Here is a 17,344-nt window from a genome sequence, read left to right on the forward strand (position 1 = left end):
AGAACTGAGAACAGAAAGAAAAGAGTTTATGAATAGAACTTCAGAGACTTCTATAGAAGGGTGGCCTTCTCATCCAAGTGCTGTGATGGTTCCAACAGAAGCAAAAGCCAAACTCCTATTAAAATAAGCATGTTTAAAGATTGAGGAACAAAGTTGTCATTATTCACACAAGATAGAATTCAGAAATACAGGGTTGATAATGTCATTTTCCTAGATATTCTAAGTGGAATGAAGCTACAATTCTAGAAATTATAACTATTTTACCCTCCCCCCACCTTCTTAGTGAGGGCCACCCAGCTTCTGGCGTAACTTTTCCTGTCACGATTACCCCCTTGTTTTGTGACTGTCCACTTACATATACCACCTTCCCCAGACCCCGTCTCACAAGCAGCTCAAACAAATGTTGGGTTTGTGTCTGTTGCTCAAAGCTGTATGTTGGGAATCAGAGGGGGGGAAATTAATCAACTAATGTACGTGTGTGTGAGTTAATTTGATTTCCACACGGACATGGCCGGTCTACCCTCCAGTAAGTCATTCCCTTGAAAGCAGATGTTTTTTCTGTTCATCTTTGAATATCCAATTCTTAGCACAGCACCAGGCTCATCACAGATGTCGAATGCACGTGTTGAATGAAATTGGACAAAACAGGAGGAATCCACCACGGCAGAACTTTGGGAGGATCTCAGAGCTCTCTTGACTCTTGAGTGAGTGTGATAAATAAAACATCCCTTCCCTTGGAAATGGCCTTCTGCTAAAGAGTCCTATCAGACAAAGCAAAACTGGTGTTGGGCTTTAGTAATAGTAACATTCCAAGTCTCAAACTAACTGATATCTGACGGAGTGAGGAGAAAGAGACACAATCATGTATTCAGGAACTTTTATCCATAGCTCAGAGCCTTGGAGAAAGTTAAACCTGGAACCATTTCTGCTTGAATTATGGGTAAAGGTTTTCACATTATAGGACAGTGAAGTATTCTTATTTGTGCTTTTAAAAGATCTAAACATTTGATCCCTTGTAACCTATTGGATGAGTAAATGTGAAACTTGTTATTCAAGCATAATCTTTTCCTTTACAGATGGTTGTCCATTAAAAAGTGCCATGTTCACAGCAGAGACCATTACGGATTTGAAGGTTTACACTGATTACTCAGGTGTGGGCACCTGGCACTTGGTGTTTGGTCCAGGGGTTGCTCTAGTCTACATGATTGTGTAATTATTTTTAAAGTGTTAGCATAGCAGGAAAGAACGTAGAGGTCACTTAAAGTGTTTCTATTTGAATTATTTGAGAGTGTCCTGGGCACGTTTGATCCCTGGCCCCTTGTCTGGCAGATGGCAACCTCATCTTGATACTGAAGATGGTTTGAATGATGGAGCCAGGAACATCGGAATTTCAGCCTAATTCCCTACATCTTCATTTGCGATTTGTCTTGGGTGTCCTGGCTGGTAGGCTGGACTTATTATTATTCTTTTTTTTTTCTTTTTGTATTTTTCTGAAGTTAGAAGCAGGAAGGCAGAGAGACAGACTCCTACATGCTCCCAACTGGGATCTACCCGGCATGCCCACTAGGGGGCAATGCTCTGCCCATCTGGGGTGTTGCTCAGTTGCAACTGGAGCCATTCTAGCACCTGAGGCAGAGACCATGGAGCCATCTTCAGCACCCAGGCAAACTTTGCTCCAATGGAGCCCTGGCTGTGGGAGGGGAAGAGAAAGATAGAAAGAAAGGAGAGGGGGAGGGATGGAGAAGCAGAGGGGCTCTTCTCCTGTGTGCCCTGGCCGGGAATTGAACCTGGGACTTCCACATGCCGGAGTCAATGCTCTACTGCTGAGCCAACCGGCCAGGGCCACTGGACTTATTATTTTTTTTAACCTTCCTCATCCTGTCCCATGTTCAGTGTCACCAGACCAGTATTTCTGTGGCTGACGTCTCTCTTCCCCATCTCTGCCACTCATTGCTCCACCCTTCCACATGAGAACACTCCCTCTGGAGTTCTTCTGCTCCCTCTTGGAGCGTCTGTCTGCTGTGCAGACTTCTGGGTCCCCGTGGGGTCTCCCCCATGCTTCTGATACAGTGTTTGATTTCAGTTACGGTTGTGTGCTTGGTGCCAATTGCAATGCATTGGGTGATTTTTTTTCATCATACAAATGAACTGAATGAATGATCATGAAGGGGAAGACGATATTATTAATGTATTGGTTTTAATCTCAGACTTGTCTGTTTCAGCTATGCTTGAATGATTCAGAAAACATGCATTTTGAACAGCCTCAAGGGGGTTGGGAAGTGCTAAAAGCCAACGGCAGTCTGAGCATCCAGGAAACTGTGACTTGGGGGGTGAGGCCCAGAGGAGGAGACCCTTTAGCATGCATCAGATCCCTGAATTTAACTTAATATTCGGGACCAGGCGCATTGAAGGTGATGGTAGCAGCATTTCAGGGAGACACTCAGACCTCACCAGCTAGCTCAGTCTGCTTCTTTTTTTTGCAGGTGGGAGACATAGCAAGAAAATGATCAAGGACTCGTAGACTTACCACACGGAGGAGAAAGCTCTGCGCTGACAAGTGAGTAGTACTGAGCACCTGAATGCTGGTTCACACTCTCCTTGACAGTCACTAGGGCAACAGTGCTGACCTTCGAGAAGGCTGACGGGTCACAGCACTGATGGGGGGATAGCTCGATCTGCCTACGAGTTTGCACTCCCGTGGTGGTTTCTTGCTAGACGGATTTTTCACCGTCCACACACCCGTGTAGGTCACCAATTCCAGGTTCCTGCGTATCTGTTGTGGCGGATCCTGGGGTTCGTAGCAAGGCTCCTGTCCACGTGGGTTAAGGTGGGGCCCCCTTGGGAGCCATGCGGAGCTTTGTGGCATCTCTTCAGGGATGGTGTACCAGGGCTTGCGAAGGGCGGTCTAGAATAGAGCCTAGAGCAAGGGACAGTGACGGGAGGCGTATGTGACAGCAAGGGAGCTCTGAACTCCTAACTACTCTGAGATCAAAACATTCTGGAAAATGCCAAGGACGGCAGGAGCTGTTGTTACCTTGTGATTGCTTGCTACCTGACCCGCAGCCCTAGGTCGGGTGGGGCCCAGGGACAGGGCTGGCCTTGGATGTCGGCGGGCCCTGGGGGAGCATCCTCACCATGCTTCTCAGACTGAGAGGCGGGCCTGCAGAGAAAACGGGGCTGATGGAAGCCACCACTGCTGCAACCCAGAGGAGAAGTCACCGGGCCACCATCCTGATGCCCGTGAATGTCAGCACATATCAGGGGACCAAGGAGACGTCCGCATGGTAACGTTTTCGCCGGGGAACTAGGTGTCGCAGCAGCTGTCCTCAGGCAGGGGCTGCCGACATGTGATGGGTGGCGTGGCTGGGTGTCCGGGACCGTGAAGAGCCAAGCCTGGGACCAAGTCACAGAAGAACAGGCCTCATTTGGAAACACACACTGTTGTCGGCATGTTCTGACAGTGCCCGGCAGGCCACGCTACCCCTGTGCTGGCTGCAGGTTGACATGGGAACAGTCGTATTCACCCCGGAGTGGAGAGTCTTCTGATTGGAATCGTGCCCCTGGGCTGCACACACCCAGGTGAGCCCAGCCAGCCGGCTGGTCCTCGACAGATGGTGAGTTAAACCCAGACCCGTGGTGATGATCGTGGATGATACTGAGTCTTTAACAAGGGAGGTGTGAGGCGAGATCCCAAAAGGTGGGTTTGCAGTCATCCCTGCACAAGAAAACTTAAAAAAAAAATTCTTATCATCAGTTGTTTGGTTCACGGAGAGATCTGTAACCTTTGGATTTATTTTCTGACGATTTTATGGGGAACATACAAGCGGCCAGGATGGGGGGCAGTCTGTCCATTCGTGTCTGTCTTCCAGATGAAGCGATGTCTTCAGTCGGGCAGGACAGCCATCACAGGGCCATTCCAAGGGACAGGACTGATATGGAAAAATCGTCGTTCTCTGAACAGCACTGGCTCAGGTTACCTGTGCGTCCTACAGTGGATGGTAAGACCAGGCAGAGCAGTTCCTCGCATGGTTCGTTTGGCTGAGAGAGCAGGAGGTCAGAGGAAACGTTGCCCCTGTGGGCCAGTGGTCTGACCCCCCCCCCCAGTGGGAATAACAATAACAAATGCTGCATTCAGTGGGCTCACTGCTCATTACACCTGTCCCACGAGTCACCATCCTAACACACTTGTGCAACAGGCCCAGTTCCCACTTTTCAGACTGAAATCACATCACCTGGATGGGGCAGATCAGACATCGGAAGCTGTGCTGCTTTGTCTCGAAAGGCTCTGACGGCGAGGGTAATGTCCCTCCTTTAAGGGGCTGTTGTTATGTCTAAAAGAGACATCACATATGCAGTGTAGCTATATATCATCCCGGCCCTTAGGGCTCCCCGAAGGATCCACCATTCGCATAAAACAGTCAACATCGTTCCAGCCGCACCTTCCGGGTTCCACCTCTGAGGATTGCTACAATCAGTGTCTAATTAGCCCCTCTTGTGCTAATTGGCAAGAATAATAGTTCTGGCTGCCCAGGGCCAGATGCAGGGATGTCCGCAGCTCTGTCTTGGATGAGAGGATCTGCCCCACTGGCCGCTGGAGGCAGTGGAACCCGCAGGTGCGACAGCTGATTTCGGTTAGAGTCATTTGTCATTTCCTGCTTCCTTCGGCTCCCATGGCGGCTCCAGGAGCCACGGGCAGGGGCCTTGCTGTCACTCTTGTCAACACGAACCAGATGTGGCTTTTCCATTGGCTGACTCTGTCTACTTTGAGCCCGGCCCCCAAAGCCTGCAGACGGCTGTTCTGGGGGTACGGTCGCAGTTCACACCACCCAGCGCTGTGCTGGGGGCTTGTGGGTTCTCACCCTTCCTGCTTGGAGGGCAGTCAGGCACACGTGTGTCTCATGTGATTCACGATGTGCTCTTTACTGTCACTGGGAAGGCGGATACTGGTTCCCAGAGAGGCGGTTCTGGAGGTGAAGGAATCGGAATCCGAGAAGGGCTGCCTAGGGCCATGGTCGTTAGGCTGCCTTGTTGGCTGAATGATTGTGCCTCAGTGAGCTTATGGCTGTGTAGCAAAGCGCCCTAAACCCTAGTGACATTGCACAATGAATCATTACTCCCTGTTCACACTGTGCATGGATTGGGCTGCGCCTTCCTGGTCTCCCGTGGGTCACTGTGTGGCTGCCTCCAGTGGGCAGGGTGGCCGGAGGTCAGGCTCAGCTGAGACACCAACGCGGCGGTCCGGAGCTGCCGTCTGAGAGGGGCGAAGCTGCCTGCCCCTCGTGCTAGCACCATTTCCGTGACATTCTCTTGGTTAAAGCAAGTCACAGGCCAGACCTGACCCAAGGTAACGGCACCTTGGCCCCACCATGGGAGGGTGGCCATGTTACAGTGCAAATGAGCACGGGAAAAACTGTCATGGCCACCTCTGAAACCACGCAAAGATCCACTTGGTGTGAAAGTCGCAACAACATCAGTGAGGCCGACACTAGCTTTTTCTATGCAGCGTGAGCTTCATCTGGTGGAAGATAGTGCAGTGTGAATATTTCACAGGGCAACCTGAAAGCATTCCTCCTAAGGTATTGTACTTATGTGGTCACTCGTTCACAGAGGCAGGGGCTTGGCTGGAAGTCATCTCCATGTGTGTCTGGAATCATTCATGAATTCAGGCCCACATTGTTTCATTCATGTATAGATCTGAACATGCATTTCTTTGCAAGGCCCTAGAGTAGCCACGCAGCCGGCAAACAGCAGGAAACAGCAGTTTAATTAGATCATTTTCCTAAACATAGTAGCTACCATGGACAGCTCTCTTTCTTCCTACCTGTGCTAATCCCATTGCACCCGACTTCTGCCCTATGACTTTTTTATTTAATTTGTTGGGGTTCCCCCCCAACTCAGCTATGTATTATGTTTTTCTTTTAAGCAAGAGATCTTTGGTCCATTCCATATTAGCTTCTATTAAGAATTTGTAACTTATAGAATACAAAAAAGAAAAAAGAAAGAAAATGTCTCATGGCACAATGGCATAGTCCACATGTAGACACCTGAGCTACACATCTTTTTATATTAATACTCAGAGCATTTGAAGAACAGGCACAGATATAGACCTTAGGTAGGCTACTGGGATGGTTTTAGTAGCCCTCACGATGCTGGGATTTTGCTAGTGGCAGGCATGAATTTGAGCACCATGTCCCCATGATTTGTTCATTAATGCAGAAAATAGTCCTTGTGTTTTTTTGTTTCTTGGTGTTTTTTTTTTTTTGTTTGTTTGTTTGTTTTTACCATGGGTGAGGCCTTTTCTAACAAGTGAGGGATATGGTAGTAAAGAATGAAAACATAATTCTTGTCCACATGTGACTCAAATTCTAGTCATAGGGACACGGAAGGCAAAACTATGTGTGGTCTGTCAAGTAGTAATAAACAATATGAAAAATAAAATAAGCAGGTGAAGGAGAACTAGCCAAAGAGACTGGAAAGAGGGGGCTGGACCGTGAGGGACAGGAGACTCAGGACGGAATGGCGTTCCCTTGGGTGGGAAGTCTCTCAAGAAAGAGGGACAACTATTTCCAAGGCTGCTGATGGGCCGGGCAGCTGGGCACTGGGGATGGGACATTGGGCTTGGTGACATGGAAGTAGACCAGTGACCCCAACAGGAGCTATCTCCTGGAGGGTACAAAGGAAAGCCAAATTCGTTTGAGTTCAAGAGAGAATGGGAGGCGAGGGAGGAGAGGCAGAGGACCCAGGAAGCTCTTCTGTGGGTGTTTTGCTGAAAGGGGTGCTGAGGAAGGGGGGGAAGAGGCGGGCCATGGGAGAGAATCTGATGTGATAGGAAGACATCATGGTTGGAAGTTATCTGGCCCATCAGGAAACTGATGATGGGGAAGGGAGGGGACAAGTCTGGAGGGATGCCCTTTAGTGGTTGAGAAGGGTGGATTGGTCTAGGACAGATTTAGACATTCGTGTCATTAAATTTTTAGCATACACACACACACACACACACACACACACACACACACACACACACACACGTCTACCGGAAAGTTTTGTCCATTTTTGTAATAAAACAAAATACAAATTTTTCTTACCATCAGTAAACTTTATTAAATAATATAATTGCCATTATTATTAATGATTTCTTGCCAGCATGAGGGCAATTTTTATATCCCATTTTCAAAAAATATTTTATATTTTGATGAGAAAAATTGAACCAGTGCTTGTTCGATATCTTCTTCATTTTTGAATTTTTTGCCCTTCAAAAAATTTTGTAAGGACAAAAATAAGTGATAGTCGGTATTATTCCTTCACCAAAAACTTTCAATAAATTTCTACATGCTTCTGTAGCATTTCTTCCTTGTTGAAATTCATAAAAATTACAGTGGCGTAAATTAACTTTATCAGTAGTCATGGGTACACTATTGCTTCACACATAAGACTAAGGTGAATCAGCTTTGTTTTAGTTAATTTGCTACATCAGTATGTATACATTAAGTGATAAAAATAGAGAGGCACACATGCACCAAATAAATATGTGCTTACGTGTCGAAACTTGTGATAGAAACGGACAGAACTTTCCGGTAGACCTTAGATATATGCATGTATTTTTGTGTTTACTTATATACTACTCTAATAGCATTGAAAATACATAGAGAACTTTAACCAAATCTTTGTAGAAAAAGAAAAGTCTATATATAAAAGGCCTGGTATTTTCTTTCCAGACCCTGAGGTAGTCTCACACACGGTGACTCTGAAGGGTATACACCTCCACTTGGGCTTCTTTCTTACCATTAGAGAGTGTCACGATGTGATGCTGACTCATCAATCAATCAGCAGATGGAAGGAGAGTGCTTGGTTCTTTTAGATTTGAGAATCTGAGTATTCCCTCTTCTCTTGTTTTCTGTCTAGAGAAGTATTTTGACCTTAGCAACCCCTTAGGAAGAGCAATGACTAAATGTGACAGTTGAGATGACTTAGTTAAAAGATCTAATTCATAGGAAATGTCACTACAGGTTACTTTTGTCACAGGTTATGTCACAAAATGCAAATAATGCCCAGAGAGGAGAACAACAACCACATTTTTACTTTTATTTGTTGACATGGGGTTGCCTTTGAAGTGTAGGTCATTGCCATGGCTTTCTTGAATCTACAGCTGAAGGACAAAGTGTACATCTCATCATAGGTGTGCAACTAAAACCATGCACCTCTTGATAGGAAGGGTGAGAAATGGTTTCTATCCCCCCCCCCCATAGTTTCTGTGGAAAAAAAAAAGAAATGCATTGGCCAGCTAATGGGCCAACTACACAGGTGCCCCCAAGTTGCAGCAATTGAAGAGTATAAATGGCACTAGAGCTTTTCCTGGAAGGCATTGTCCTCTGGAAAATATTTTTTTGCTACTTGTGAGGCTGGAATTACTGGCACGAAAACACTGTCCTGTGTGTGGCTAATATGTGGTGATTAAACAATGGCATCCTATAGGTCTTTAGGGTGGTCCAGAGAGTCCTTCCCACAGTCCTGCTGTAAGTCCCGTTCTGCACGGATACCTTCAGGTCTGTCAGAAACACTCCCCTGTCCAGTCATCTCATTCACAGGGTGTAGATCTCTTTCTTAAAGAGACCAGAAGTCCCTCCTAGATCAGCCTCTCCATCGCTGTTGGTGGCCTCAAGCTCCACAGCTCCACACGGGAGCCCTCCTTCTCCCGACGGCTTGGGCAGTAGGTTCCCTGGGTGGCCCTTTTGTGGGAAGCAGCAACAGAAAGAGCAACTACCAGAAGGAGGACCAACAACAAGGCCACCGTCACCGAGCCAACAGCCATGAAAATGTCCATGGTCAAGCCGTCTGCCACCTACAAAGATGGAAAGAATGGTGATTATTCAACAGGGCCAAGGGGCAGGTCTGGGGCAAAGGGGTTGCCCTGGGATGAATGCAAGGGAAGCAGGTGCCACCCAATCTGGTACAAAGGCCAGGGTAGTAAAGGAAGTTCGATTTGTTTCTTCCCAGATCTCATGAACATGAAGAAAGACTTAGCACTTAAGGTCTAGTGTCAGAAAGTGCAGCACAGCCTGGCCAGGTAGCTCAGTTGGTTATAGATACACCAAGGTTACAAGTCTCATTCCCAGAATCAACCAATGAATGCATGAAGTGTCCTAGGTGACCACCTGAATCGGGCATCATTGACTGGGACCTTACCTTAAGAAGAGAAGCTGTTTGGTGTCGGAAGACTATGCATTCTGTTTGGGAAAAGCTAGTTTGGGGGCCTGCAAAGCATTCAGGCCTGTAGAAATAATTCCTCTCCCCTCTCCACTTTCATATTACTATAAAAAAATTCTGCATCATCGCTACTTTTCATCCCCTACTTACCAGAACTTTAGGAGTAAAGCATATAGAACTTCAGAAAACTTATTACTTTTTGAGGGGAAAAAAAAAACAAAACAAAACAGCTATTTTCAACTGGAGGGCCAGTTCTCTGGCCATAGTCTGCGGCCGCCATTCTGTGAGTAATTACATCTTTTATCTGGAAGGAGAACTGTGGGTTGGGAAATGTTGAGAGAGCTATCGACTTGGCCTTGAAAGGTCAAAGGTCTGGACAGATGGAACCCGACCAGCAAGGCCCTTGGTGTTATCTGGGGGCCTTTTAAGAATGTACTCTCATTACTAATTGTCGACTTAATCATCTGCCCAGTGAACTGTCGTCTTGAGAGTCAATGGCTGCTCTCTGGATGAGTGTTTTGGGAGTGTCCACCCCCCACACAGAGAAGAAGGAAGCTACTTAGCGTGCCTCTTGCTTTCTGAACTTTTCTGGACTCTTCTCATGCGGCCTGAGAATGATTAGGCTGGGGAAGCTACAGCCACTCTGACCCTCTCATCTGCTACTTTGAATCTAGATAGGGGGAAGGAACCAGGAGAGTGATTCTGAGACAACCTCCCCGCCCCAGATCCACAATTCTGGCAGAACCAGAGAGCCTGTGTGCTTTACATCCCTTTGTGAGCTGTGATGAACCAAGATTCTTGTGTGTAGAGGCTCCGTGGTTCTCAGAAATGTGGTCAGGACGAAAGAGCAAATTCAAGACCTGAGATGCGGCCCTTCTCTGCCTCCCCTGGCCAAAGCGAGGCGGTGGTCATAATTATAAGAATTAGTGATTAATGGAGAAATAAAAGATGTGTTTTTTCAGAAGCCGACTATAGTATTTATCTCCCGTCTGTATATATCTAAAGCAAAATGAGGGCATCATTTTAACTTTTATCCCACAATTTTTTTTTTTAAAAGAGCGAGAACTATTCTGTGTTTAAGGCCGAGGACAGCAGTCCGGCGACTTCGTCTTGGTGCAGGCAGTCTTCAATGTGCTGGATTGCAGGAACCTCAACCCAGACCCGAGTCCACGAACCGTCTTCTTCGTGAACAGACATTTCCATAAAAGTACTGGACACGTGCTGGAACTCGGTTTTTAAAATTCCTATGTGGCAGCAGCCCATGTTCAACCATAAAGACACTGTCCACTGTGCAGGTTTTGGGCAGCAGCGTTGGGTCTTGGACATAAGAGAGTCCAAGGCATAGTGATTGACTTTGAGAAAGTCACTCCTTTCTGGCGGTGCCTGGGGGTTGGGGTGGCTACGTGAACAACTACAGCTCCATGAGAAAGGTGCTATGTCAGAGGTGCGGACGGAGGGGAGGAAGGATAGAGGGAGGTGAGCTTTGTGACATACCTTCATTTTCTCCAAGGGAGAATGAGGTCAGGAGAGGTGTTTAAGGCAGAAGGAGATGCTGTGATGGGGGGAAAGGAGGGGAAGGAGAGGCCTGTCTCTGTCACTGGGACGTTGCCTCCTGCCTGAGGACTTTTATGGGGGGAGGGGTCCATGCTTAGGGCTGCAAATGCAGCAGTAGAATGGGAAATAGCAGCTCCCTTGTCAGGGGAGCATGTCCCCAACCCTGGCAAGGGACTCACCGGATGCTGTTTCAGGAAGCTGGGCCCCCTTCCTCCCTGAAGGGGACCAGCACCGCAGGGTCTCTCCTAGTCCATGGGACCTAAACCCCTTGTCCAAATCACATCAGCTCAGTATTTTCAGCTCTCTGTTTATGTGCCAAGCACTTTCTGCTACCCTGGACACAAGAGGATGTGAATTTCTCTGTGCTCCATCTCTGCCCTAGTCGATAGATTTTAGAATGTGATGGCTAAATAGCCCAGCTGGTTTTAAACATCATTTTGAAAGCGGGAGAATTTCAGACTGGTGCAGCCACTGTGGAAAACAGTATGGAGATTCCTCAAAAAACTAAAAATCGAACTGCCTTTTGACCCAGCTATCCCACTTTTAGGAATATACCCCAAGAACACCATAGAACAGCTCCAAAAGGAGAAATGCACCCCCATGTTTGTGGCAGCATTGTTCACAATAGCAAAGATCTGGAAACAGCTCAAGTGTCCGTCAGAGGACAAGTGGATAAAAAAGCTTTGGTACATATATACTATGGAATACTACTCAGCCATAAGAAATGATGACATCGGATCATTTACAATAACATGGATGGACCTTGATAACATTATACGGAGTGAAATAAGTAAGTCAGAAAAAAACTAAGAACTATATGAATCCATACATAGATGGGACATAAAAATGAGACTCAGAGACATGAACAAGAATGTGATGGCAACGGGGGTGGGGGGGTGGGGGGAGGGGGGATGGGGCAAAGAAGGAGAGAGGGGTTGGAGGAGGGGAGGGGCACAAAGAAAACCAGATAGAAGGTGACAGAAGACAATTTGACTTTGCGGGAGGGGTATACAGCGCAATCAAATGTCAAAATAATCTGGAGATGTTTTCTCTCAACAATGTACCCTGATTTATCAATGTCACTGCATTAAATTTAATAAATTAAAAAAAAAAAAAGAAAGGGGGAGAATTTCAGGGAACGTGTTAAAAGGGCAGGGGGACTTTTGAGATGAAATGATAGTAAAGTCACATGACTACTAACAACGAAAAGCAACTGATTGTATCCTGGATTGGAAAAAAAAAATTTATTAAGGACATTATATAAGTATAAGTATAGAAGTTAAAGAGATGATACATTTCTTGATACTATTGTCATGGTTTCAGAAGAAAGTCCTTTTTTCAGGAGATACTTGCTGAAATAATTAGTGGCAAAGTGTCTTCATGTCAGCAGCCTACTTTCTAAAGATACAGCAGAAATGTATATATAGAGAGGGGTGAGCAAGGTAGCAAAATGTTAAAAAAGCGTTGGTGAGGCTGGGAGGAAGGGTGGACATGTATTCATTGGAATATTTTTTGAATTTTTTAGGCTCCAATCCCCCCAAAAAAAGTTGAACCAGTACCATAATATTTTTAAATGAGGGTTATTATGAAATCTGTGTATCTTGTTTCTTCCCCTGTCTCTTCCTTGGCTATTCCACACCCTGCTGAGGAGTCCTCTTCCTCTGCACTGTCCTAACTCACTGAGTCTCCGTTCCCAGGATGGTCCCGTCGCCCCTTCTGGTCACTAAGGGAGTCATGGAACCCTATCCTATGTTAGTTTCCTCACACACTTGACCCTGCCCCTGCCCGACAGTGCCTGGCTCAGCGCCAGGCACATGGTGGGCGTCCATGGATGTTCTCATGACCCCCTGGCATCAGCATTCTGGACCTAGAAACCACGCCTTGGCTCTCTGTGCAGTCGGATGACTTCCTGCTTTCCAGCTCCCTTCAGTTGGTCAGACCTGTTACTAATTTATTCCCGCATTACGCTGTGAAAGCACGCCGGACCCCTGACATCCTCGTGGCTTATCACATAGCCCTTTGGCAAGTGCACCCCAGTCTGGCCCGTTGTATTTATCGCCCCCAAATCAAAACCACTTGCCAAAGTAATGAAGGCCCATCGGTTTGTGTTGATTTAATCCATGTCAGAGGGGCTTTAGAAGCATAGGAGGATAATTTGACCAGCAAAAGGAAAGCCATAAAAATGATCAAAACAGCCAACAGATACGCTGAGAACACCAAGCTCATTTCACTGAGGATTTATGGCCAACTTATCAGAAAGTTATTTGGTCCAAGTCGACACATTCAAATGAGTCCCACAGTAATTCAGCAGAGATCCCAGCCTCTGAAACAAACAGCCTCCTATAATGAGATACCCCCGTCACCCCTAACTTACAGCATATGTAGTTTAATTTTCAACAGTTGTGAGGCTGCCGTGAGCCCAGCCCCGGAATAACCCGTTCCACTTATCCCTCAGACCTGCATTAAATTACCCAAGCACGAGGGGCCCACAGCACCGTCCCTTCTGACATCAGTGCCTAAGTGTTTATTCATCAAATAGAGCTTAAACGTCTGACATTCCCCCAGATGGCAGCCATGCCAACTCCCGCTGCGTTCCAGCGGAAGCCAATGCCAGATCACCAGGCGCTGTCACAAGCCATCAGCTGTGCCCCAGCCCTGACTCTGGAGGTGGTGTTTTATTGAACAGACCCAAATTGGCTTCCCTACGTGTAAGTGATAAAGCATGGCGTCCAGCCACCATGTAAAATCTATTACTTTAACTTTGACAGCTTGTCATTGCAGTCCTTGTTTCTAGAATCTATGGTGCCATGGACTCTATTCTTATTTTCAAAAGCAAACAGAGAGGTAAAGCCGTTTCCACAAGCATTTTATTGGCGAATTGTCTCCACCATGCACCTACTCTTAAATCTCAGAGGGAGCTGTTTCTTATTGTCACTGTTGGCCGATGTCAAATTATTGACTTCCAACTTCAACATTGGGGAATACAAAAGACACATGATGTGTCTTAGTGGGACTCATTCACAGCACAGTCTTCTCTCTAAATAGTTTGAGACTTGGTCTAAGAGAAGGGTTCTGCAGTGCTGAGATGGCTCAGATCCTAAGTGAGCCCTTGCTCGAGTCTGCAAGCCAGTGGCAACTCAAACCACCAAAGAGCTTACAGCCACAACAGACACCTTCACATGATTGAAGGTTGATTCCACCAGTGTTTCCTTTAGAGCGGAAAGGTTCTTCAGGAAGTTTGGCTTCGGATTTCGTACACCATTTGGTAAAAGTCTACATGTTTTAAAGATGGTAGGATTAAAAAAAACACCCCAAAACCATGGTTGACTTGGCTCACAGTCCACCTGAATGACCAAAACACATAGCTAGGGAACAGCTACATTTACACACATATTGAGAAATGTGGACTGCTCCTTCTTGGAAGGACAAAAATAAAGTCTAATAGCCTTTCCCTCTTAGTTCAAAAAATATCTACTGAATGAGCATAGCACTGTCTAGGTATAAATTTAGCTCAGGTTTTAAAAAACAATATAGCCGAGATGGTTGCTTTATCTTTTTGTATCTCTGAGTTTATATACACGTGGTGATTATGATACTCAAAATGTCTGTGTTGTCTTTGGAGATAGTAATTTAGGGGACACTTACCTGAGAAGGGTTGGGACTTAGAGATGCTGAGAGCACTTCCTCTTCCTGATTAAAGGCTCAAAGGACAGGTCCCACTTTAATAAAAGCAGAGTCCCTGTTTCCTACTCAATTCAGGGACGGTATAAGAAGAAATGAGATAATCAAGCTATAGTGTTGGATTATATATTTTAGTTCTATAATTTGCTATCAACATTCTCAAAATGTCAGCTTTTTCCTGAGTAATCTTTGTGGATGACTGCATTTCCCCTTATTCTGTGTTATAGGGACATTTGGGTTACAGTTGACCCTTCAAGAACATGGGGGCCGAGGGGGGGGCAACCCACAGGCAGTTGAAAATCTGCATATAACTTTGGACTTCCCTCCAAATTTAACTACTAGTAACCTACTGTTGACCTTACTGATGACATAAACAGTTGATGAACACATATCTTATATGTTATGTGTGTTATATACTGTATTGTTATAATAAAGTAAGCTGGAGCAAAGGTTATTAAGAAAATCATGAGAAAAAGAAAACATCCGTACAGTATTTATTGAAAAAAAAAAAAGAAATCCTTGTATAAGTGGACCCATGCCGTTCAAACCTGTATTGTTCAGGGTCAACTGCATTTACATTTTTTCCCCCTGGATTTTGAGATAATTGCTAAAAGAACATTCCCCTACTGACTTAAATTATCTGAGACATAGGGAAATTTTGTGTTCCAAACTCCTTAAAGACTTGGAACTAAGAATTTAAGCTGTAAACCAAACCTCGCCAATTGTGTGGCTCAGTACAACTTCTTTTTCCCACATCCCCAAATAACACTCTTCCCCACCGCCATCACCTTTAGAAAATATTCCCCGTGGGTCTATAACTTTTCTGTTCCATCACCATTTAGACTGCTTGTCCTTGGGGACAGGGCTGTGTTAAGAGCCTCAGGAAGAAAACCGTGGTTTGTCGTCCTCCTTGAAACTTGAAACACCCCCCCCCCCCGTTCTGTTTACAGGGATGGATGCCAATTCCCCAGACGTGCCGGGTGCCCCTGTATCTCTTCAGGACCAGCCTGTCTGCCGGCACAGCACAGAACACACACACACAGCCCCGGCGCTCTGGGCATGAAGAGGAGATGCGTTCGCATTCCGCAGAAGGCACGGGTGTAAAAGAAAGTCATCTGCTGGGAGTGAACCCAGCCAGGAGCAGTGACAATGCAGAACAGAGACCAGAGGCACCACACCACTGGGCTCGGCCCAAGCACGCCTTGGTGGGGGCTATGCCCGCAGAGAAGTCACCTCTGCTTGAGGAGGCATTGTCATCCCTAACTGGTTCTGAGAAAGGGGTCCTCCATGCAGGGACTTCCTGGTCCTCTTTTAATAAAAGTGCTTTGCTACTCTTTTTTTTTTTTTTTAAAGACATTTTCTTGTCTCAGGGACTTGGAATAAATACATCATTTCTGCTAAAAAAAAAAAAAAAAAAAAAAAAATGGCAACGAGGGCATTGATTACACATGTGTTCTCCCGAGGCAGTGAGTCTTTGCCGGCTAGTTTGCTCCTGTGATGACATTGCCTGTAACGATACATTGGGACCAAGAGGAGGTGCGGAGGGAATGGGAAAGGGAATTAAAATCTGGGGATGTGAGGTGTTGCTAGCGTTTTACCTGCAGTCTTGTGCTCATCTCCGCAACCATTCCACGATGGCCCTTATTTCAAAGACTATTTCAGCATGTTATCTGTGTCTGGGAGTCTGTTTCTTGTTTTTGTGTTGTTGGTTTGAGATTCCACATGTGCGTGAAATCAGACCATATCTGCCTTTCTGTCTGACTCATTTCACCTAACATAAGACTCCAGGTCCACCCATATGGTCGCAAATGGCAAGAATTCATCCTTTGCTATTGCCGAGTAGTAGTTCACTATGTATATCGACCGTGTCTTCAGAGGACAGGAAAGGCGCTTTGAATCCCAAGAGTGGCTGTGTTTTCATCTGTTTTATGCATTAAGGTTCCAAATAAAATTTCCTTGGAGAAGGAAAAAACAATAACAACAACAACAAAAAATGATTTAAGCAATCGATCCAAGGTCACACAGCCGGTGAGCAGTGGACCGGGTGTCCACACTGTGAGAGCCTGTTCTGTTCCGCCCAGACGCATCCTCGGTGGGGTGCTCTATCGACGCGACCCCAGGCCGACCCTCCATTTCAGCTGCGTTACCGTTCTTTGACACATTCACATGCTGAGGGGCGAGTAATAATGTTTATCTTCTATTTCACAGCTTCCTATGGATGGTTATTCTGGAACATGCTTTTCCTGTTTATCAATGTGGTTTTATTATTATTATTATTATTATTATTATTATTTTGGATTTTGCATGTAAGAATGAGCTTCAGTGAAGAAGGCTGATGGGGCAGGTGTGTGTGAGGGGGGAGCGGGGGTTAGGATTTAGTTTTCAAGCTCCAGGAAGGAGCCCGGCACACAGTAGGTGTCTTGGAGGTAAGCTGTCTCTGTAAACAGCGCCTGCCTAGAACCCTGGAGGATTCAGCAGGACAACAAAAGCTGGAGACACATCCTTCACAACCTTCACCCCACAGTTGTAAGTAACACCCCAGCATGTCTATCAAGGAATAAAGCAACTAAATGTAGCACCTCTCACAGGGGGAGGGGGGGCTCAAATGAGACAGCCATGAGCCCCCACTCCAGTTTCCTTTGTTTTAACACTACGTTATCAGGCCATCGCGGTTATTAAGAAGTCGCGGTTTCTGAGCTTCAGTATCAGGAAACGAAGTATCGAGTCAATCACAGCACCCTGTTCAGGTGCAGCGCTGAAATCACAGTCCCGGTACTGCTTCCAACTGTAAATATGAACAGCAAAGCCGAGAGAGAGCTCCTCATTGGCTGCGGGCTTCCTGAGCTCAGCATATATTCCTGGCATTATTTGCTGAGATGCAGATAATTGTACTTCTCATTAACGC

The 17,344-nt window shown here is 46.1% G+C and overlaps 1 long non-coding RNA gene across 1 annotated transcript; it reads left to right on the forward strand.

Moving 5' to 3' along the window:
- Window positions 1-3,343: 3,343 nt before the first annotated feature.
- LOC136402104 (uncharacterized) lies at window positions 3,344-15,756 on the forward strand. The gene is made up of 3 exons (XR_010750963.1): window positions 3,344-3,579; window positions 3,870-3,998; window positions 15,390-15,756. It is a non-coding gene; the product is annotated as an uncharacterized lncRNA (long non-coding RNA).
- The last annotated feature ends 1,588 nt before the right edge of the window (window positions 15,757-17,344 follow it).

Source organism: Saccopteryx leptura, chromosome 1 (assembly GCF_036850995.1).
Source record: "Saccopteryx leptura isolate mSacLep1 chromosome 1, mSacLep1_pri_phased_curated, whole genome shotgun sequence".
Classification (NCBI taxonomy): domain Eukaryota; kingdom Metazoa; phylum Chordata; class Mammalia; order Chiroptera; family Emballonuridae; genus Saccopteryx; species Saccopteryx leptura.